Here is a 24,705-nt window from a genome sequence, read left to right as displayed (position 1 = left end):
AGTGCAATTGTGAGAACAATGGTTAGTGCGATGGTGAGATCGATGGTGACTGCGAGGGTGAATGCGTTGTTGAGAGCAATGTTGAGAGCGATGGTGAGTGTGATGGCAAATGTGATGTTGAGTGCGAGGGTGAGAGCGATGGTGACTGCGAGGGTGAGTGCGATGGGGAGAGCGATAACGAGAGTGATGGTGACTGCCACAGTGAGAGAGCTGATGAGTGCGATAAGTACGATTGTGAGAACGATGGTGAGTGCGATGGCGAGGGTGATGATGAGTGCAATGGTGAGAACAATGGTGAGAGTATCGTGAGTGCAACAGTGACAGTGATGCTGCGTGCGATGGTCCATTTAATGGTGAGTGAGATGGTGTGTGTGATGGTGAGAGCGAAGCGATGATGAGAGCGATGATGAGTGCAAAGGTGAGTGCTATGGTGAGAGCGATGGTGAGTGCAATGTTGAGAGCGATGGTGAGAGCGATGGAGGCTGCGATGATCAGTCCGATGGTGAGAGCGATAGTTAGAGTGATGGTGATTGTGAGGGTGACATCAATGTTGCGTGCAATGATCCGTGTGATGCTGAGTGCGATGGTGACTGCGATGGTGAGTGTGATGCTGAGAGCTATGGTATGTTCGATGGTGAGTGCGATGGTGAGAGCAACGGAGAGTGCGATGGTGAGAGTGATGATGAGTGCGATAGTGTGTGCGATGGTCAGTGTGATGTTGAGGGCGATGGTGAGACCGATGATGGGAGCCATAGTGAGTGAGACGTGGAGTGCGATGGTGAAAGCAATGGTGAGAACAAAGGTGAGAGCAATGGTGAGAGCGACGGTGAGTGCGATGGTGACGATGATTGTGAGAGTGATGGTGAGTGTGATTGTGAGAGTGAAGCTGCGTGCAACTGTCCATGTGATGGTGCATGCCAGGGTGCATGCGATGGAGAGTGCGACGCCAAGAGTGATATTGGGAGCGATCTTGAGAGCGATGGTGAGTGCGATTGTAAAAGCGATTGTTAGTGCCAAAGTGCGTGTGATGGTGAGTGCGATGGTGAGTCAGTTGGTGAGCATGATGGGGAAAGAGATGGTGAGTGTGAAGGTGAGTGCGATGGTGTGCACGATTGTGCATGCAATCGTTAGAGCAATGGAAAGTGCGATGGTTAGTGCGATGGTGACAGCGATGATGAGAGTGATGGTGAAAGCGATTGTGAATTCAAAGGTGTGGGTGAGGGTGTGTGCGATGGAGACTGGGATGCTGAGTGAGATGGTGAGAGAGATGGTGAAAGCAATTGTGAGTGCAATGATGAGTGCGATGCTGAGTGCGATGGTGCATGCGATGGTGCCAGCTATCGTGAGTGTGTTGGAGAGAGTGATGGTGAGTGTGATGTTCAGTGCTATGGTGAAACAGATAGTGCGTGTGACGGTGCACGCGACAGTGTGTGCCACAGTGCGTACAACAGTGTGTGCAATGGTGAGTTCAATGTGTAGTGCAACCATGAGAACAATGTTGAGTGCGACAGTGAGTGCAAGGGTGAGAGCCATGGTGTGTGCGACGGTTCGTTCGATGGAGTTGCGATGCTGAGTTTGATGGTTAGAGTGATCTAGAGTGTGATGATGAGTGCGATGGTGATTGTGATGGTGAGAGCGATGGTGAGTGAGATGGTGGGTGCAATAGTGAGAGCCATGGTGAATTCAACAGTGAGTGCGATGTTGAGAGCGATGGTGAGTGTGATGGTGAGAGCGATGGTGAGTACGATGGTGAGAGCGATGCTGAGTGTGATGGTGAGACCGATGGTGCATGCGATGGTGCGAGGGATGATGAGTGTGATGGTGAGAGTGATGGTGAGTGCAATGTTCGATGCAATGCTGAGAGTGATAGTGCGTGCGATGTTACGTGCAAAAATGTGGGCCATGGTGCATGCGACAGTTTGTGAGACAGTGAGTGCAACGGTGAGTGCGACAGTGAGAGCAAAGTTGAGTGCGATGGATAGTGTGAGGGTGAGACCAATGGTGCCTGCGATGTTGCGTGCAATACAGAATGCCATGCTGAGCGCGATGATAGGAACAATCGTGAAAGCGATCGTGAGTGCGATGTTGAGAGCGATGCTGAGTGCGAGTGTGAGAGCAATGGTGAGTGCGATGGTGAGATCGATGGTGACTGGGAGGGTGAGTGCATTGGTGAGAGCGATGGTGAGAGTGATGATGAGAGCGATGGTGAGGCGATGGTGAGAGTGATGGTGAGTGATTTGCTGGGTGCGATGGTGAGAGCGATCATGAGAGCAATGTTGAGTGCGATGGTGAGAGCAATGTTGAGTGCGATGGCGAGTGTGATGTTGTGTGCGTGGGTGAGAGTGATCGTGAGTGTGAGGGTGAGAGTGATGGTGAGAGCGATGGTGAGAGTGATGGTGAGTACGATGGTGAGTACGTTGGTGCGTGCCATGCTGCGAGCTTTGGTGAGCGCCATGGTGAGACCGATGGTGAGAGCGAGGATAAGTGTGATGGTTAGAGTGATGCTGAGAGTAACGGTGAGTGCAGTGGTGAGTGTGATACGGCAGTGCACATGATGGTGGGTGCGACAGTGATTGGGACGGTGAGAGTGAGCATGAGAGCGAAAGCGCGTGTGATGGTGCATGCGATGGAGAGTGCTTGGCTGAGTGCGATGGTGAGAGCAATTTTGAGAGCGATTGTGAGTATGATGGAGAGTGTGATGGTGAGAACCATGGTGACAGACATGGTGAGTGCGATGTTGAGAGCGATGGTGAGAGTGTTAGAGCGTGTGATGGAGCACGTGACAGTGTGTGCCCCAGTGCATGCTATGGTGAGTGCTATGGTGAGTGCAATGGGGAGTGCAATGGTGAGAGTGATGGTGAAAGCGAATGTGAGTGCAAAGGTGTGTGCGATTGTGAGTGTGACTGTGAGTCTTATGGTGAGAAGATGGTAAGTGCGATGGTGAGAGCAATGGTGAGTGTGATGATGAGAGTGATGGTGAGAGGGACAGTGATGGTGATGGTGAGAGCGATGGTTTGTACGATTATGAGTGTGATGGTGAGAGCGATGTGAGTCCGAGGGTGAGAGCGATGCTGCTTTCGATGGTCCATGTGATGGTGCGTGACACGCTGCATGCAATGGACAGTGCAATGCCAAGTGTGATCTTGAGAGTGGTCTTGAGAGCGACAGTGAGTGCAATTTTGAGTGTCATGGTGGGAACGACGGTGAGAGTGATGGTGAGTGCGATGGTGAGTGTGATGGTGAGAGTGATGGTGAGAGCGATGGTAAGTGCAATGGTAAGTGCGATGGTGAATGCGATAGTGAGTGTGATGGTGAGAGAGATGTTGAGAGCGAAGTTCAGTGCAATGGTGAGAGCGATGATGAGTGCAATTGTGAGAACAATGGTTAGTGCGAAGGTGAGATCGATGGTGACTGCGAGGGTGAATGCGTTGTTGAGAGCGATGGTGACTGTGATGGCGAATGTGATGTTGAGTTCGAGGGTGAGAGCGATGGTGACTGCGAGCGTGAGTGCGATGGGGAGAGCGATATCGAGAGTGATGGTGACTGCCACAGTGAGAGAGCTGATGAGTGCGATAAGTACGATTGCGAGAGTGATGGTGAGGGCGATGGTGAGGATGATGATGAGTGCGATGGTGAGAACAATGGTGAGAGTATCGTGAGTGCAACGGTGACAGTGATGCTGCGTTCGATGGTCCATTTAATGGTGAGTGAGATGGTGTGTGTGATGGTGAGAGCGAAGCGATGATGAGAGCGATGATGAGTGCAAAGGTGAGTGCTATGTTGAGAGCGATGATGAGTGCAATGTTGAGAGCGATGGTGAGAGCGATGGAGGGTGCGATGATGACGGTGATTGTGAGTGTGATGGTGAGTGTGATTGTGAGAGTGAAGCTGCGTGCAACTGTCCGTGTGATGGTGCATGCCAGGGTGCATGCGATGGAGAGTGCGATGCCGAGAGTGATATTGGGAGCGATCTTGAGAGCGATGGTGAGTGCGATTGTAAAAGCGATTGTTAGTGCCAAAGTGCGTGTGATGGTGAGTGCGATGGTGAGTCAGATGGTGAGCATGATGGGGAAAGAGATGGTGAGTGTGAAGGTGAGTGCGATGGTGTGCACGATTGTGCATGCAATCGTTAGAGCAATGGAAAGTGCGATGGTTAGTGCGATGGTGACAGCGATGATGAGAGTGATGGTGAAAGCGATTGTGAATTCGAAGGTGTGGGTGAGGGTGTGTGCGATGGAGACTGGGATGCTGAGTGAGATGGTGAGAGAGATGGTGAAAGCAATTGTGAGTGCAATGATGAGTGCGATGCTGAGTGCGATGGTGCATGCGATGGTGCCAGCTATCGTGAGTGTGTTGGAGAGAGTGATGGTGAGTGTGATGTTCAGTGCTATGGTGAGAGAGATAGTGCGTGTGACGGTGCACGCGACAGTGTGTGCCACTGTGCGTACAACAGTGTGTGCAATGGTGAGTTCAATGTGTAGTGCAACCATGAGAACAATGTTGAGTGCGACAGTGAGTGCAAGGGTGAGAGCCATGGTGTGTGAGATGGTTAGTTCGATGGAGTTGCGATGCTGAGTTTGATGGTTAGAGCGATCTAGAGTGTGATGATGAGTGCGATGGTGATTGTGATGGTGAGAGGGATGGTGAGTGAGATGGTGGGTGCAATAGTGAGAGCCATGGTGAATTCAACAGTGAGTGCGATGTTGAGAGCGATGGTGAGTGTGATGGTGAGAGCGATGCTGAGTGTGATGGTGAGACCGATGGTGCATGCGATGGTGCGAGGGATGATGAGTGTGATGGTGAGAGTGATGGTGAGTGCAATGTTCGATGCAATGCTGAGAGTGATAGTGCGTGCGATGTTACGTGCAAAAATGTGGGCCATGGTGCATGCGACAGTTTGTGAGACAGTGAGTGCAACGGTGAGTGCGACAGTGAGAGCAAAGTTGAGTGCGATGGATAGTGTGAGGGTGAGACCAATGGTGCCTGCGATGTTGTGTGCAATACAGAATGCCATGTTGAGCGCGATGATAGGAATAATCGTGAAAGCGATCGTGAGTGCGATGCTGAGAGCGATGATGAGTGCGAGTGTGAGAGCAATGGTGAGTGCGATGGTGAGATCGATGGTGACTGCGAGGGTGAGTGCATTGGTGAGAGCGATGGTGAGAGTGATGATGAGAGCGATGGTGAGGCGATGGTGAGAGCGATGGTGAGTGCTATGCTGTGTGTGACGGTGAGAGCGGTTTTGAGTGCGATGGTTGGAGTGATGGAGAGTGCGATGGCGAATGTGATGGTTAGTGCGAGGGTGAGAGCGATGGTGAGTGCAATGGTGAGTGCGATGGGGAGAGCAATAATGAGAGTGATGGTGACTGCCACAGTGAGAGAGCTGATGAGTGCGATGAGTAAGATTGTGAGAGTGATGGTGAGTGCGATGGCGAGTGCGATGATGAGTGCGATGGTGAGAACAATGGTGAGAGCTATGGTGAGTGCGACGGTGACAGTGATGCTGCGTGCGATGGTCCATTTAATGGTGAGTGAGATGGTGTGTGTGATGGTGAGAGCGATGGTGAGTGCTATTGTGAGAGTGATGGTGAGTGAGACGGTGAGTGCGATGGAGCGTGGGATGGTGTCTGTCATGGTGAGAGTAATGGAGAGTGCGATAGGCAGTGCGATGCTGACAGTGATAGTGAGAGCGATGTTGAAAGTGATTGTGATTGCAAAGGTGTGTGCGATGGTGAGGGAGATCTTGAGAGCGATGGTGAGTGCGATGGTGAGTGGGATGCTGCATGTGATGGTGAGTGCGATGGTGTGTGTGATAGTGAGAGCAATGGTGCGTGCGATGGTGAGTGTGACGTTGAGACCGATGGTGAGTGCGATCGTGAGAGCAATGGTGAGAGTGGAGTTGAGTGTGATGATGAGTGCAATTATGAGAGCAATGATGAGAGTCATGGTGAGTGTGATGGAGATAGCTAGGCTGCGAGCGATTCTCCCTGTGATGATGAGTGCGACGGTGAGTGTGATGGTGAGAGAGATGTTGACAGCTAAGTTTAGTGCGATGGTGAGAGCGATGATAAGTGCAATTGTGAGAACAATGGTTAGTGCGATGGTGAGATCGATGGTGACTGCGAGGGTGAATGCGTTGTTGAGAGCAATGTTGAGAGCGATGGTGAGTGTGATGGCAAATGTGATGTTGAGTGCGAGGGTGAGAACGATGGTGACTGCGAGGGTGAGTGCGATGGGGAGAGCGATAACGAGAGTGATGGTGACTGCCACAGTGAGAGAGCTGATGAGTGCGATAAGTACGATTGTGAGAGTGATGGTGACTGCGATGGCGAGGGTGATGATGAGTGCGATGGTGAGAACAATGGTGAGAGTATCGTGAGTGCAACGGTGACAGTGATGCTGCGTGCGATGGTCCATTTAATGGTGAGTGAGATGGTGTGTGTGATGGTGAGAGCGAAGCGATGATGAGAGCGATGATGAGTGCAAAGGTGAGTGCTATGGTTGAGAGCGATGGTGAGAGCGATGGAGGGTGCGATGATGACGGTGATTGTGAGAGTGATGGTGAGTGTGATTGTGAGAGTGAAGCTGCGTGCAACTGTCCATGTGATGGTGCATGCCAGGGTGCATGCGATGGAGAGTGTGATGCCGAGAGTGATATTGGGAGCGATCTTGAGAGTGATGGTGAGTGCGATTGTAAAAGCGATTGTTAGTGCCAAAGTGCGTGTGATGGTGAGTGCGATGGTGAGTCAGATGCTGAGCATGATGGGGAAAGAGATGGTGAGTGTGAAGGTGAGTGCGATGGTGTGCACGATTGTGCATGCAATCGTTAGAGCAATGGAAAGTGCGATGGTTAGTGCGATGGTGACAGCGATGATGAGAGTGATGGTGAAAGCGATTGTGAATTCGAAGGTGTGGGTGAGGGTGTGTGCGATGGAGACTGGGATGCTGAGTGAGATGGTGAGAGAGATGGTGAAAGCAATTGTGAGTGCAATGATGAGTGCGATGCTGAGTGCGATGGTGCATGCGATGGTGCCAGCTATCGTGAGTGTGTTGGAGAGAGTGATGGTGAGTGTGATGTTCAGTGCTATGGTGAAACAGATAGTGCGTGTGACGGTGCATGCGACAGTGTGTGCCACTGTGCGTACAACAGTGTGTGCAATGGTGAGTTCAATGTGTAGTGCAACCATGAGAACAATGTTGAGTGCGACAGTGAGTGCAAGGGTGAGAGCCATGGTGTGTGCGATGGTTCGTTCGATGGAGTTGCGATGCTGAGTTTGATGGTTAGAGCGATCTAGAGTGTGATGATGAGTGCGATGGTGATTGTGATGGTGAGAGCGATGGTGAGTGAGATGGTGGGTGCAATAGTGAGAGCCATGGTGAATTCAACAGTGAGTGCGATGTTGAGAGCGATGGTGAGTGTGATGGTGAGAGCGATGCTGAGTGTGATGGTGAGACCGATGGTGCATGCGATGGTGCGAGGGATGATGAGTGTGATGGTGAGAGTGATGGTGAGTGCAATGTTCGATGCAATGCTGAGAGTGATAGTGCGTGCGATGTTACGTGCAAAAATGTGGGCCATGGTGCATGCGACAGTTTGTGAGACAGTGAGTGCAACGGTGAGTGCGACAGTGAGAGCAAAGTTGAGTGCGACGGATAATGTGAGGGTGAGACCAATGGTGCCTGCGATGTTGCGTGCAATACAGAATGCCATGCTGAGCGCGATGATAGGAACAATCGTGAAAGCGATCTTGAGTGCAATGGTGAGAGCGATGATGAGTGCAAGTGTGAGAGCAATGGTGAGTGCGATGGTGAAATCGATGGTGACTCCGAGGGTGAATGCGTTGGTGAGAGTGAAGGTGAGTGCGATGTTGAGAACGATGGTGAGAGTGATGATGAGAGCGATGATGAGGTGATGGTGAGTGTGATGGTGAGTGCTATGCTGTGTGTGACGGTGAGAGCGATTTTGAGTGCGATGGTGGGAGCGATGGTGAGTGCGATGGTGAATGTGATGGTGAGTGCGAGGGTGAGAGCGATGGTGAGTGTGAGGGTGAGTGCGATGGGGAGAGCGATAATGAGAGTGATGGTGACTGCCACAGTGAGAGAGCTGATGAGTGCGATTAGTACGATCGTGAGAGTGATGGTGGGTGCGATGGCGAGGGCGATGATGAGTGAGATGGTGAGAACAATGGTGAGAGCTATGGTGAGTGCGATGGTGAGTGATGCTGCGTGCGATGGTCCATTTAATGGTGAGTGAGATGGTGTGTTATGGTCAGAGTGAAGCGATGATGAGAGCGATGATGAGTGCAAAGGTGAGTGCTATGGTGAGAGCGATGGTGAGAGCGATGGAGGGTGCGATGATCAGTCCGATTGTGAGAGCGATAGTGAGAGTGATGGTGATTGTGAGGCTGACATCAATGTTGCGTGCAATGATCCGTGTGACGCTGAGTGCGATGGTGACTGCGATGGTGAGTGTGATGCTGAGAGCTATGGTGTGTTCGATGGTGAGTGCGATGGTGAGAGCAATGGAGAGTGCGATGGTGAGAGCGATGATGAGTGCAATAGTGTGTGCGATGGTCAGTGTGATGTTGAGGGCGATGGTGAGACCGATGATGAGAGCCATAGTGAGTGAGACATGGAGTGCGATGGTGAAAGCAATGGTGAGAACAAAGGTGAGAGCAATGGTGAGAGCGATGGTGAGTGCGATGATGAGTGCAATTATGAGAGCAATGATGAGAGTCATGGTGATTGTGATGGAGATAGCGAGGCTGCGAGCGATGCTCCATGTGATGATGAGTGCGATGGTGAGTGTGATGGTGAGAGAGATGTTGAGAGCGAAGTTTAGTGCAATGGTGAGAGCGATGATGAGTGCAATTGTGAGAACAATGGTTAGTGCGATGGTGAGATCGATGGTGACTGCGAGGGTGAATGCGTTGTTGAGAGCAATGTTGAGAGCGATGGTGAGTGTGATGGCAAATGTGATGTTGAGTGCGAGGGTGAGAGCGATGGTGACTGCGAGGGTGAGTGCGATGGGGAGAGCGATAACGAGAGTGATGGTGACTGCCACAGTGAGAGAGCTGATGAGTGCGATAAGTACGATTGTGAGAGCGATGGTGAGTGCGATGGCGAGGGTGATGATGAGTGCGATGGTGAGAACAATGGTGAGAGTATCGTGAGTGCAACAGTGACAGTGATGCTGCTTGCGATGGTCCATTTAATGGTGAGTGAGATGGTGTGTGTGATGGTGAGAGCAAAGCGATGATGAGAGCGATGATGAGTGCAAAGGTGAGTGCTATGGTGAGAGCGATGGTGAGTGCAATGTTGAGAGCGATGGTGAGAGCGATGGAGGCTGCGATGATCAGTCCGATGGTGAGAGCGATAGTTAGAGTGATGGTGATTGTGAGGGTGACATCAATGTTGCGTGCAATGATCCGTGTGATGCTGAGTGCGATGGTGACTGCGATGGTGAGTGTGATGCTGAGAGCTATGGTGTGTTCGATGGTGAGAGCAACGGAGAGTGCGATGGTGAGAGTGATGATGAGTGCGATAGTGTGTGCGATGGTCAGTGTGATGTTGAGGGCGATGGTGAGACCGATGATGAGAGCCATAGTGAGTGAGACGTGGAGTGCGATGGTGAAAGCAATGGTGAGAACAAAGGTGAGAGCAATGGTGAGAGCGATGGTGAGTGCGATGATGACGGTGATTGTGAGAGTGATGGTGAGTGTGATTGTGAGAGTGAAGCTGCGTGCAACTGTCCGTGTGATGGTGCATGCCAGGGTGCATGCGATGGAGAGTGCGACGCCGAGAGTGATATTGGGAGCGATCTTGAGAGCGATGGTGAGTGCGATTGTAAAAGCGATTGTTAGTGCCAAAGTGCGTGTGATGGTGAGTGCGATGGTGAGTCAGTTGGTGAGCATGATGGGGAAAGAGATGGTGAGTGTGAAGGTGAGTGCGATGGTGTGCACGATTGTGCATGCAATCGTTAGAGCAATGGAAAGTGCGATGGTTAGTGTGATGGTGACAGCGATGATGAGAGTGATGGTGAAAGCGATTGTGAATTCGAAGGTGTGGGTGAGGGTGTGTGCGATGGAGACTGGGATGCTGAGTGAGATGGTGAGAGAGATGGTGAAAGCAATTGTGAGTGCAATGATGAGTGCGATGCTGAGTGCGATGGTGCATGCGATGGTGCCAGCTATCGTGAGTGTGTTGGAGAGAGTGATGGTGAGTGTGATGTTCAGTGCTATGGTGAAACAGATAGTGCGTGTGACGGTGCACGCGACAGTGTGTGCCACTGTGCGTACAACAGTGTGTGCAATGGTGAGTTCAATGTGTAGTGCAACCATGAGAACAATGTTGAGTGCGACAGTGAGTGCAAGGGTGAGAGCCATGGTGTGTGCGATGGTTCGTTCGATGGAGTTGCGATGCTGAGTTTGATGGTTAGAGCGATCTAGAGTGTGATGATGAGTGCGATGGTGATTGTGATGGTGAGAGCGATGGTGAGTGAGATGGTGGGTGCAATAGTGAGAGCCATGGTGAATTCAACAGTGAGTGCGATGTTGAGAGCGATGGTGAGTGTGATGGTGAGAGCGATGTTGAGTACGATGGTGAGAGCGATGCTGAGTGTGATGGTGAGACCGATGGTGCATGCGATGGTGCGAGGGATGATGAGTGTGATGGTGAGAGTGATGGTGAGTGCAATGTTCGATGCAATGCTGAGAGTGATAGTGCGTGCGATGTTGCGTGCAAAAATGTGGGCCATGGTGCATGCGACAGTTTGTGAGACAGTGAGTGCAATGGTGAGTGCGACAGTGAGAGCAAAGTTGAGTGCGATGGATAGTGTGAGGGTGAGACCAATGGTGCCTGCGATGTTGCCTGCAATACAGAATGCCATGCTGAGCGCGAGGATAGGAACAATCGTGAAAGCGATCGTGAGTGCGATGCTGAGAGCGATGATGAGTGCGAGTGTGAGAGCAATGGTGAGTGCGATGGTGAGATCGATGGTGACTGCGAGGGTGAGTGCATTGGTGAGAGAGATGGTGAGAGTGATGATGAGAGCGATGGTGAGGCGATGGTGAGAGTGATGGTGAGTGATTTGCTGGGTGCGATGGTGAAAACGATCATGAGAGCAGTGTTGAGTGCGATGCTGAGAGCAATGTTGAGTGCGATGGCGAGTGTGATGTTGTGTGCGTGGGTGAGAGTGATCGTGAGTGTGAGGGTGAGAGTGATGGTGAGAGCGATGGTGAGAGTGATGGTGAGTACGTTGGTGAGTACGTTGGTGCGTGCCATGCTGTGAGCTTTGGTGAGCGCCATGCTGAGACCGATGGTGAGAGCGAGGATAAGTGTGATGGTTAGAGTGATGCTGAGAGTAACGGTGAGTGCAGTGGTGAGTGTGATACGGCAGTGCACATGATGGTGGGTGCGACAGTGATTGGGACGGTGAGAGTGAGCATGAGAGCGAAAGCGCGTGTGATGGTGCATGCGATGGAGAGTGCTTGGCTGAGTGCGATGGTGAGAGCAATTTTGAGAGCGATTGTGAGTATGATGGAGAGTGTGATGGTGAGAACCATGGTGACAGACATGGTGAGTGCGATGTTGAGAGCGATGGTGAGAGTGTTAGAGCGTGTGATGGAGCACGTGACAGTGTGTGCCCCAGTGCATGCTATGGTGAGTGCTATGGTGAGTGCAATGGGGAGTGCAATGGTGAGAGTGATGGTGAAAGCGAATGTGAGTGCAAAGGTGTGTGCGATTGTGAGTGTGACTGTGAGTCTTATGGTGAGAAGATGGTAAGTGCGATGGTGAGAGCAATGGTGAGTGTGATGATGAGAGTGATGGTGAGAGGGACAGTGATGGTGATGGTGAGAGCGATGGTGTGTACAATTATGAGTGTGATGGTGAGAGCGATGTGAGTCCGAGGGTGAGAGCGATGCTGCTTTCGATGGTCCACGTGATGGTGCGTGACACAGTGCATGCAATGGACAGTGCAATGCCAAGTGTGATCTTGAGAGTGGTCTTGAGAGCGACAGTGAGTGCAATTTTGAGTGTGATGGTGGGAGCGATGGTGAGAGTGATGGTGAGTGCGAATGCGAATGCTATGGTGAGTGCTAAGGTGAGAGCGACGGTGAGTGCGAGGGTGAGTGCGACAGGGAGAGCAATAATGAGAGTGATGGTGACTGCCACAGTGAGAGAGCTGATGAGTGCGATGAGTAAGATTGTGAGAGTGATGGTGAGTGCGATGGCCAGTGCGATGATGAGTGCGATGGTGAGAACAATGGTGAGAGCTATGGTGAGTGCGACGGTGACAGTGATGCTGCGTGCGATGGTCCATTTAATGGTGAGTGAGATGCTGTGTGTGATGGTGAGAGCGATGGTGAGTGCTATCGTGAGAGTGATGGTGAGTGTGACGGTGAGTGCGATGGAGCGTACGATGGTGTCTGTGATGGTGAGAGCAATGGAGAGTGCGATAGGCAGTGCAATGCTGACAGTGATAGTGAGAGCGATGTTGAAAGTGATTGTGATTGCAAAGGTGTGTGCGATGCTGAGGGGGATCTTGAGAGCGATGGTGAGTGCGATGGTGAGTGGGATGGTGCATGTGATGGTGAGTACGATGGTGTATGTGATAGAGCAATGGTGCGTGCGATGTTGAGTGCGACGTTGAGACCGATAGTGAGTGCGATCGTGAGAGCAATGGTGAGAGTGGTGGTGAGTGCGATGATGAGTGCAATTATGAGAGCAATGATGAGAGTCATGGTGAGTGTGATGGAGATAGTGAGGCTGTGAGCGATGCTCCATGTGATGATGAGAGCGAGGGTGAGTGTGATGGTGAGAGAGATGTTGAGAGCGAAGTTTAGTGCGATGTTGAGAGCGACGATGAGTGCAAATGTGAGAACAATGGTTAGTGCGATGGTGAGATCGATGGTGACTGCGAGGGTGAATGCATTGTTGAGAGCAATGTTGAGAGCGATGGTGAGTGTGATGGCAAATGTGATGTTGAGTGAGAGGGTGAGAGCGATGGTGACTGCGAGGGTGAGTGCGATGGGGAGAGCGATAACGAGAGAGATGGTGACTGCGACAGTGAGAGAGCTGATGAGTGCGATAAGTACGATTGTGAGAGTGATGGTGAGTGCGATGGCGAGGGTGATGATGAGTGCGATGGTGAGAACAATGGTGAGAGTATCGTGAGTGCAACGGTGACAGTGATGCTGCGTGCGATGGTCCATTTAATGGTGAGTGAGATGGTGTGTGTGATGGTGAGAGCGAAGCGATGATGAGAGCGATGATGAGTGCAAAGGTGAGTGCTATGGTGAGAGCGATGGTGAGTGCAATGTTGAGAGCGATGGTGAGAGCGATGCAGGGTGCGATGATCAGTCCGATGGTGAGAGCAATAGTTAGAGTGATGGTGACTGTGAGGGTGACATCAATGTTGCATGCAATGATCCGTGTGATGCTGAGTGCGATGGTGACTGCGATGGTGAGTGTGATGCTGAGAGCTATGGTATGTTCGATGGTGAGTGTGATGGAGAGAGCAACGGAGAGTGCGATGGTGAGAGTGATGATGAGTGCGATAGTGTGTGCGATGGTCAGTGTGATGTTGAAGACGATGGTGAGAGCGATGATGAGAGCCATAGTGAGTGAGACGTGGAGTGCGATGGTGAAAGCAATGGTGAGAACAAAGGTGAGAGCAATGGTGAGAGCGATGGTGAGTGCGAAGATGACGGTGATTGTGAGAGTGATGGTGAGTGTGATTGTGAGAGTGAAGCTGCGTGCAACTGTCCGTGTGATGGTGCATGCCAGGGTGCATGCGATGGAGAGTGTGATGCCGAGAGTGATATTGGGAGCGATCTTGAGAGCGATGGTGAGTGCGATTGTAAAAGCGATTGTTAGTGCCAAAGTGCGTGTGATGGTGAGTCAGATGGTGAGCATGATGGGGAAAGAGATGGTGAGTGTGAAGGTGAGTGCGGTGGTATGCACGATTGTGCATGCAATCGTTAGAGCAATGGAAAGTGCGATGGTTAGTGCGATGGTGACAGCGATGATGAGAGTGATGGTGAAAGCGATTGTGAATTCGAAGGTGTGGTTGAGGGTGTGTGCGATGGAGACTGGGATGCTGAGTGAGATGGTGAGAGAGATGGTGAAAGCAATTGTGAGTGCAATGATGAGTGTGATGCTGAGTGCGATGGTGCATGCGATGGTGCCAGCTATCGTGAGTGTGTTGGAGAGAGTGATGGTGAGTGTGATGTTCAGTGCTATGGTGAAACAGATAGTGCGTGTGACGGTGCACGCGACAGTGTGTGCCACTGTGCGTACAACAGTGTGTGCAATGGTGAGTTCAATGTGTAGTGCAACCATGAGAACAATGTTGAGTGCGACAGTGAGTGCAAGGGTGAGAGCCATGGTGTGTGCGATGGTTCGTTCGATGGAGTTGCGATGCTGAGTTTGATGGTTAGAGCCATCTAGAGTGTGATGATGAGTGCGATGGTGATTGTGATGGTGAGAGCGATGGTGAGTGAGATGGTGGGTGCAATAGTGAGAGCCATGGTGAATTCAACAGTGAGTGCGATGTTGAGAGCGATGGTGAGTGTGATGGTGAGAGCGATGTTGAGTACGATGGTGAGAGCGATGCTGAGTGTGATGGTGAGACCGATGGTGCATGCGATGGTGCGAGGGATGATGAGTGTGATGGTGAGAGTGATGGTGAGTGCAATGTTCGATGCAATGCTGAGAGTGATAGTGCGTGCGATGTTACGTGCAAAAATGTGGGCCATGGTGCATGCGACAGTTTGTGAGACAGTGAGTGCAACGGTGAGTGCGACAGTGAGAGCAAAGTTGAGTGCGATGGATAGTGTGAGGGTGAGACCAATGGTGCCTGCGATGTTGCGTGCAATACAGAATGCCATGCTGAGCGCGATGATAGGAACAATCGTGAAAGCGATCGTGAGTGCGATGGTGAGAGCGATGATGAGTGCGAGTGTGAGAGCAATGGTGAGTGCGATGGTGAGATCGATGGTGACTGCGAGGGTGAGTGCATTGGTGAGAGCGATGGTGAGAGTGATGATGAGAGCGATGGTGAGGCGATGGTGAGAGTGATGGTGAGTGATTTGCTGGGTGCGATGGTGAGAGCGATCATGAGAGCAATGTTGAGTGCGATGGTGAGAGCAATGTGGAGTGCGATGGCGAGTGTGATGTTGTGTGCGAGGGTGAGAGTGATCGTGAGTGTGAGGGTGAGAGTGATGGTGAGAGCGATGGTGAGAGTGATGGTGAGTGCGATGGTGAGTACGTTGGTGCGTGCCATGCTGCGAGCTTTGGTGAGCGCCATGGTGAGACCGATGGTGAGAGCGAGGATAAGTGTGATGGTTAGAGTGATGCTGAGAGTAACAGTGAGTGCAGTGGTGAGTGCAGTGATGAGTGTGATACGGCAGTGCACATGATGGTGGGTGCGACGGTGATTGGGACGGTGAGAGTGAGCATGAGAGCGAAAGCGCGTGTGATGGTGCATGCGATGGAGAGTGCTTGGCTGAGTGCGATGGTGAGAGCAATTTTGAGAGCGATTGTGAGTATGATGGAGAGTGTGATGGTGAGAACCATGGTGACAGACATGGTGAGTGCGATGTGGAGAGCGATGGTGAGAGTGTTAGAGCGTGTGATGTAGCACGTGACAGTGTGTGCCCCAGTTCATGCTATGGTGAGTGCTATGGTGAGTGCAATGGGGAGTGCAATGGTGAGAGTGATGGTGAAAGCGAATGTGAGTGCAAAGGTGTGTGCAATTGTGAGTGTGACTGTGAGTCTTATGGTGAGAAGATGGTAAGTGCGATGGTGAGAGCAATGGTGAGTGTGATGATGAGAGTGATGGTGAGAGCGACGGTGATGGTGAGAGCGATGGTGTGTACGATTATGAGTGTGATGGTGAGAGCGATGTGAGTCCGAGGGTGAGAGCGATGCTGCTTTCGATGGTCCATATGATGGTGCGTGACACGCTGCAAGCAATGGACAGTGCAATGCCAAGTGTGATCTTGAGAGTGGTCTTGAGAGCGACAGTGAGTGCAATTTTGAGTGTCATGGTGGGAACGATGGTGAGAGTGATGGTGAGTGCAATGTTCGATGCAATGCTGAGAGTGTTAGTGCGTGCGATGTTACGTGCAAAAATGTGGGCCATGGTGCATGCGACAGTTTGTGAGACAGTGAGTGTAATGGTGAGTGTGACAGTGAGAGCAAAGTTGAGTGCGATGGATAGTGTGAGGGTGAGACCAATGGTGCCTGCGATGTTGCGTGCAATACAGAATGCCATGCTGAGCGCGATGATAGGAACAATCGTGAAAGCGATCTTGAGTGCAATGGTGAGAGCGATGATGAGTGCAAGTGTGAGAGCAATGGTGAGTGCGATGGTGAAATCGATCGTGACTCCGAGGGTGAATGCGTTGGTGAGAGCGATGGTGAGAGCGAAGGTGAGTGCGATGTTGAGAACGATGGTGAGAGTGATGATGAGAGCGATGGTGAGGTGATGATGAGAGCGATGGTGAGTGCGATGGTGAGTGCGATGGTGAGTGCTATGCTGTGTGTGACGGTGAGAGCGATTTTGAGTGCGATGATGGGAGCGATGGTGAGTGCGATGGTGAATGTGATGGTGAGTGCGAGGGTGAGAGCGATGGTGAGTGTGAGGGTGAGTGCGATGGGGAGAGCGATAATGAGAGTGATAGTGACTGCCACAGTGAGAGAGCTGATGAGTGCGATGAGTACGATTGTGAGAGTGATGGTGGGTGCGATGGCGAGGGCGATGATGAGTGCGATGGTGAGAACAATGGTGAGAGCTATGGTGAGTGCGATGGTGACAGTGATGCTGTGTGCGATGGTCCATTTAATGGTGAGTGAGATGGTGTGTGTGATGGTCAGAGTGAAGCGATGATGAGAGCGATGATGAGTGCAATGGTGAGTGCTATGGTGAGAGCGATGGTGAGAGCGATGGAGGGTGCGATGATCAGTCCGATGGTGAGAGCGATAGTGAGAGTGATGGTGAGTGTGAGGGTGACATCAGTGTTGCGTGCAGTGATCCGTGTGATGCTGAGTGCGATGGTGGCTGCGATGGTGAGTGTGATGCTGAGAGCTATGGTATGTTCGATGGTGAGTGCGATGGAGAGAGCAACGGAGAGTGCGATGGTGAGAGTCATGATGAGTGCGATAGTGTGTGCGATGGTCAGTGTGATGTTGAGGGCGATAGTGAGACCGATGATGAGAGCCATAGTGAGACGTGGAGTGCGGTGGTGAAAGCAATGGTGAGAACAAAGGTGAGAGCAATGGTGAGAGCGATGGTGAGTGCGATGATGACGGTGATTGTGAGAGTGATGGTGAGTGTGATTGTGAGAGTGAAGCTGCGTGCAACTGTCCGTTTGATGGTGCACGCCAGGGTGCATGCGATGGAGAGTGCGATGCCGAGAGTGATATTGGGAGCGATCTTGAGAGCGATGGTGAGTGCGATTGTAAAAGCGATTGTTAGTGCCAAAGTGCGTGTGATGGTGAGTGCGATGGTGAGTCAGATGGTGAGCATGATGGGGAAAGAGATGGTGAGTGTGAAGGTGAGTGCGATGGTGTGCACGATTGTGCATGCAATCGTTAGAGCAATGGAAAGTGCGATGGTTAGTGCGATGGTGACAGCGACGATGAGAGTGATGGTGAAAGCGATTGTGAATTCGAAGGTGTGGGTGAGGGTGTGTGCGATGGAGACTGGGATGCTGAGTGAGATGGTGAGGGAGATGGTGAAAGCAATTGTCAGTGCAATGATGAGTGCGATGCTGAGCGCGATGGTGCATGCGATGGTGCCAGCTATCGTGAGTGTGTTGGAGAGAGTGATGGTGAGTGTAATGTTCAGTGCTATGGTGAGAGAGATAGTGCGTGTGACGGTGCACGCGACAGTGTGTGCCACTGTGCGTACAACAGTGTGTGCAATGGTGAGTTCAATGTGTAGTGCAACCATGAGAACAATGTTGAGTGCGACAGTGAGTGCAAGGGTGAGAGCCATGGTGTGTGCGATGGTTCGTTCGATGGAGTTGCGATGCTGAGTTTGATGGTTAGAGCGATCTAGAGTGTGATGATGAGTGCGATGGTGATTGTGATGGTGAGAGCGATGGTGAGTGAGATGGTGGGTGCAATAGTGAGAACCATGGTGAATTCAACAGTGAGTGCGATGTTGAGAGCGATGGTGTATGTGATGGTGAGAGCGATGGTGAGTACGATGGTGAGAGCGATGCTGAGTGTGATGGTGAGACCGATGGTGCATGCGATGGTGCGAGGGATGATGAGTGTGATGGTGAGAGTGATGGTGAGTGCAATGTTCGATGCAATGCTGAGAGTGATAGTGCGTGCGATGTTACATGCAAAAATGTGGGCCATGGTGCATGCGACAGTTTGTGAGACAGTGAGTGCAACGGTGAGTGCGACAGTGAGAGCAAAGTTGAGTGCGACGGATAGTGTGAGGGTGAGACCAATGGTGCCTGCGATGTTGCATGCAATACAGAATGCCATGCTGAACGCGATGATAGGAAGAATCGTGAAAGCGATCTTGAGTGCAATGGTGAGAGCGATGATGAGTGCAAGTGTGAGAGCAATGGTGAGTGCGATGGTGAAATCGATCGTGCCTCCGAGGGTGAATGCGTTGGTGAGAGCGATGGTGAGAGCGAAGGTGAGTGCGATGTTGAGAACGATGGTGAGAGTGATGATGAGAGCGATGGTGAGGCGATGGTGAGTGCGATGGTGAGTGCTATGCTGTGTGTGACGGTGAGAGCGATTTTGAGTGCGATGGTGGGAGCGATGGTGAGTGCGTTGGTGAATGTGATGGTGAGTGCGAGGGTGAGAGCGATGGTGAGTGTGAGGGTGAGTGCGATGGGGAGAGCGATAATGAGAGTGATGGTGACTGCCACAGTGAGAGAGCTGATGAGTGCGATGAGTACGATCGTGAGAGTGATGGTGGGTGCGATGGCGAGGGCGATGATGAGTGAGATGGTGAGAACAATGGTGAGAGCTATGGTGAGTGCGACGGTGAGTGATGCTGCGTGCGATGGTCCATTTAATGGTGAGTGAGATGGTGTGTGTGATGGTCAGAGTGAAGCGAAGATGAGAGCAATGATGAGTGCAATGGTGAGTGCTATGGTGAGAGCGATGGTGAGTGCAATATTGAGAGCGATGGAGGCTGCGATGATCAGTCCGATGGTGAGAGCGATAGTTAGAGTGATGGTGACTGTGAGGGTGACATCAATGTTGCGTGCAATGATCCGTGTGATGCTGAGTGTGATGGTGACTGCGATGGTGAGTGTGACGCTGAGAGCTATGGTGTGTTCGACGGTGAGTGCGATGGTGAGAGCAACGGAGAGTGCGATGGTGAGAGTGATGATGAGTGCGATAGTGTGTTCGATGGTCAGTGTGATGTTGAGGGCGATGGTGAGAGCGATGATGAGAGCCATAGTGAGTGAGACGTGGAGTGCGATGGTGAAAGCAATGGTGAGAACAAAGGTGAAAGCAATGGTGAGAACGATGGTGAGTGCGATGATGACGGTGGTTGTGAGAGTGATGGTGAGTGTGATTGTGAGAGTGAAGCTGCGTGCAACTGTCCGTGTGATGGTGCATGCCAGGGTGCATGCGATGGAGAGTGCGATGCCGAGAGTGATATTGGGAGCGATCTTGAGAGCGATGGTGAGTGCGATTGTAAAAGCGATTGTTAGTGCCAAAGTGCGTGTGATGGTGAGTGCGATGGTGAGTCAGTTGGTGAGCATGATGGGGAAAGAGATGGTGAGTGTGAAGGGGATTGCGATCGTGTGCACGATTGTGCATGCAATCGTTAGAGCAATGGAAAGTGCGATGGTTAGTGCGATGGTGACAGCGATGATGAGAGTGATGGTGAAAGCGATTGTGAATTCGAAGGTGTGGGTGAGGGTGTGTGTGATGGAGACTGGGATGCTGAGTGAGATGGTGAGAGAGATGGTGAAAGCAATTGTCAGTGCAATGATGAGTGCGATGCTGAGTGCGATGGTGCATGCGATGGTGCCAGCTATCGTGAGTGTGTTGGAGAGAGTGATGGTGAGTGTGATGTTCAGTGCTATGGTGAAAGAGATAGTGCGTTTGACGGTGCATGCGACAGTGTGTGCCACTGTGCGTACAACAGTGTGTGCAATGGTGAGTTCAATGTGTAGTGCAACCATGAGAACAATGTTGAGTGCAACAGTGAGTGCAAGGGTGAGAGCCATGGTGTGTGCGATGGTTCGTTCGATGGAGTTGCGATGCTGAGTTTGATGGTTACAGCCATCTAGAGTGTGATGATGAGTGCGATGGTGATTGTGATGGTGAGAGCGATGGTGAGTGAGATGGTGGGTGCAATAGTGAGAGCCATGGTGAATTCAACAATGAGTGCGATGTTGAGAGCGATGGTGAGTGTGATGGTGAGAGCGATGGTGAGTACGATGGTGAGAGCGATGCTGAGTGTGATCGTGAGACCGATGGTGCATGCGATGGTGCGAGGGATGATGAGTGTGATGGTGAGAGTGATGGTGAGTGCAATGTTCGATGCAATGCTGAGAGTGATAGTGCGTGCGATGTTACGTGCAACAATGTGGGCCATGGTGCATGCGACAGTTTGTGAGACAGTGAGTGCAACGGTGAGTGCGACAGTGAGAGCAAAGTTGAGTGCGATGGATAGTGTGAGGGTTAGACCAATGGTGCCTGCGATGTTGCGTGCAATACAGAATGCCATGCTGAGCGTGATGATAGGAACAATCGTGAAAGCGATCGTGAGTGCGATGGTGAGAGTGATGATGAGTGCGAGTGTGAGAGCAATGGTGAGTGCGATGGTGAGATCGATGGTGACTGCGAGGGTGAGTGCATTGGTGAGAGCGATGGTGAGAGTGATGATGAGAGCGATGGTGAGGCGATGGTGAGAGTGATGGTGAGTGATTTGCTGGGTGCGATGGTGAGAGCGATCATGAGAGCAATGTTGAGTGCGATGGTGAGAGCAATGTTGAGTGCGATGGCGAGTGTGATGTTGTGTGCGAGGGTGAGAGTGATCGTGAGTGTGAGGGTGAGAGTGATGGTGAGAGCGATGGTGAGAGTGATGGTGAGTACGATGGTGAGTACGTTGGTGCGTGCCATGCTGCGAGCTTTGGTGAGCGTCATGGTGAGACCGATGGTGAGAGCGAGGATAAGTGTGATGGTTAGAGTGATGCTGAGAGTAACGGTGAGTGCAGTGGTGAGTGCAGTGGTGAGTGTGATACGGCAGTGCACATGATGGTGGGTGCGACAGTGATTGGGACGGTGAGAGTGAGCATGAGAGCGAAAGCGCGTGTGATGGTGCATGCGATGGAGAGTGCTTGGCTGAGTGCGATGGTGAGAGCAATTTTGAGAGCGATTGTGAGTATGATGGAGAGTGTGATGGTGAGAACCATGGTGACAGACATGGTGAGTGCGATGTTGAGAGCGATGGTGAGAGTGTTAGAGCGTGTGATGGAGCACGTGACAGTGTGTGCCCCAGTGCATGCTATGGTGAGTGCTATGGTGAGTGCAATGGGGAGTGCAATGGTGAGAGTGATGGTGAAAGCGAATGTGAGTGCAAAGGTGTGTGCGATTGTGAGTGTGACTGTGAGTCTTATGGTGAGAAGATGGTAAGTGCGATGGTGAGAGCAATGGTGAGTGTGATGATGAGAGTGATGGTGAGAGCGACGGTGATGGTGAGAGCGATGGTGTGTACGATTATGAGTGTGATGGTGAGAGCGATGTGAGTCCGAGGGTGAGAGCGATGCTGCTTTCGATGGTCCACGTGATGGTGCATGACACAGTGCATGCAATGGACAGTGCAATGCCAAGTGTGATCTTGAGAGTGGTCTTGAGAGCGACAGTGAGTGCAATTTTGAGTGTGATGGTGGGAGCGATGGTGAGAGTGATGGTGAGTGCGATGGCAGGTGCGATGGTGAGAACGATGGTGAGGGTGATGGTGAGAGCGATGTTGAGTGTGATGGTGAGAGTGATGGTGAGAACGATGGTAAGTGCAATGGTAAGTGCGATGGTGAGTGCGATGTTGAGGGTGATGGTGAGAGCGATGGTGAGTGCTATCGTGAGAGTGATGGTGAGTGAGATGGTGAGTGCGATGGAGCGTACGATGGTGTGTGTGATGGTGAGAGCGATGGGGAGTGCGATAGGCAGTGCGATGCTGACAGTGATAGTGAGTGCGATGTTGAAAGTGATTGTGATTGCAAAGGTTTGTGCGATGGTGAGAGAGATCTTGAGGGCAATGGTGAGTGCGATGGTGAGTGGGATGGTGCATGTGATGGTGAGTGCGATGGTGTGCGTGATGGTAAGAGCAATGGCGCATGCGATTGTTATTGCGACATTGAGACCGATGGTGAGAGCGATGGTGAGTGCGATCGTGAGAGCAATGGTGAGAGTGGTGGTGACTGCGATGATGAGTGCAATTATGAGAGCAATGATGAGAGTCATGGTAAGTCTGATGGAGATAGTGAGGCTGCGAGCGATGCTCCGTGTGATGATGAGTGCAGTGATGAGTGTGATGGTGAGAGAGATGTTAAGAGCGAAGTTTAGAGCGATGGTGAGAGCGATGATGAGTGCAATTGTGAGGACAATAGTTAGTGCAATGGTGAGAACGATGGTGACTCCGAGGGTGAATGCGTTGGTGAGAGCGATGGTCAGAGCGATGGCGAGTGCGATGGTGAGAACGATGGTGAGAGTGATGATGAGAGCGATGGTGAGGCGATGGTAAGAGCGATGGTGAGTGCTATGCTGTGTGTGACGGTGAGAGCGATTTTGAGTGCGATGGTGGGAGTGATGGTGAGTGCGATGGCGAATGTGATGGTGAGTGCGAGGGTGAGAGCGATGGTGAGTGCGAGGGTGAGTGCGATGGGGAGAGCAATAATGAGAGTTATGGTGACTGCCACAGTGAGAGAGCTGATGAGTGCGATGAGTAAGATTTTGAGAGTGATGGTGAGTGCGATGGCGAGTGCGATGATGAGTGCGATGGTGAGAACAATGGTGAGAGCTATGGTGATTGCGACGGTGACAGTGATGCTGCGTGCGATGGTCCATTTAATGGTGAGTGAGATGCTGTGTGTGATGGTGAGAGCGATGGTGAGTGCTATCGTGAGAGTGATGGTGAGTGAGACGGTGAGTGCAATGGAGCGTGCGATGGTGTCTGTGGTGGTGAGAGCAATGGAGAGTGCGATAGGCAGTGCGATGCTGACAGTGATAGTGAGAACGATGTTGAAAGTGATTGTGATTGCAAAGGTGTGTGCGATGGTGAGGGAGATCTTGAGAGCGATGGTGAGTGCGATGGTGAGTGGGATGGTGCATGTGATGGTGAGTGCGATGGTGTATGTGATAGAGCAATGGCGCGTGCGATGGTGAGTGCGACGTTGAGACCGATGGTGAGTGCGATCGTGAGAGCAATGGTGAGAGTGGTGGTGAGAGCGATGATGAGTGCAATTATGAGAGCAATGATGAGAGTCATGGTGAGTGTGTTGGAGATAGCGAGGCTGCGAGCGATGCTCCATGTGATGATGAGTGCGATGATGAGTGTGATGGTGAGAGAGATGTTGAGAGCAAAGTTTAGTGCGATGGTGAGAGTGATGATGAGTGCAATTGTGAGAACAATGGTTAGTGCGATGGTGAGATCGATGGTGACTGCGAGGGTGAATACGTTGTTGAGAGCAATGTTGAGAGCGATGGTGAGTGTGATGGCGAATGTGATGTTGAGTGCGAGGGTGAGAGCGATGGTGACTGCGAGGGTGAGTGCGATGGGGAGAGCGACAACGAGAGTTATGGTGACTGCCACAGTGAGAGAGCTGATGAGTGCGATAAGTACGATTGTGAGAGCGATGGTGAGTGAGATGGCGAGGGTGATGATGAGTGCAATGGTGAGAACAATGGTGAGTGCAACGGTGACAGTGATGCTGCGTGCGATGGTCCATTTAGTGGTGAGTGAGATGGTGTGTGTGATGGTGAGAGCGAAGCGATGATGAGAGCGATGATGAGTGCAAAGGTGAGTGCTATGGTGAGAGCGATGGTGAGTGCAATGTTGAGAGCGATGGTGAGAGCGATGGAGGGTGCGATGATGACGGTGATTGTGAGAGTGATGGTGAGTGTGATTGTGAGAGTGAAGCTGCGTGCAACTGTCCGTTTGATGGTGCACGCCAGGGTGCATGCGATGGAGAGTGCGATGCCGAGAGTGATATTGGGAGCGATCTTGAGAGCGATGGTGAGTGCGATTGTAAAAGCGATTGTTAGTGCCAAAGTGCGTGTGATGGTGAGTGCGATGGTGAGTCAGATGGTGAGCATGATGGGGAAAGAGATGGTGAGTGTGAAGGTGAGTGCGATGGTGTGCACGATTGTGCATGCAATCGTTAGAGCAATGGAAAGTGCGATGGTTAGTGCAATGGTGACAGCGACGATGAGAGTGATGGTGAAAGCGATTGTGAATTCGAAGGTGTGGGTGAGGGTGTGTGCGATGGAGACTGGGATGCTGAGTGAGATGGTGAGGGAGATGGTGAAAGCAATTGTGAGTGCAATGATGAGTGCGATGCTGAGTGCGATGGTGCATGCGATGGTGCCAGCTATCGTGAGTGTGTTGGAGAGAGTGATGGTGAGTGTGATGTTCAGTGCTATGGTGAAACAGATAGTGCGTGTGACGGTGCACGCGACAGTGTGTGCCACTGTGCGTACAACAGTGTG

This window comes from Pseudorca crassidens, chromosome 12, assembly GCF_039906515.1.
Source record: "Pseudorca crassidens isolate mPseCra1 chromosome 12, mPseCra1.hap1, whole genome shotgun sequence".
Taxonomy (NCBI): Eukaryota; Metazoa; Chordata; class Mammalia; order Artiodactyla; family Delphinidae; genus Pseudorca; species Pseudorca crassidens.
Note: the sequence above shows the minus strand (reverse complement) of the source record.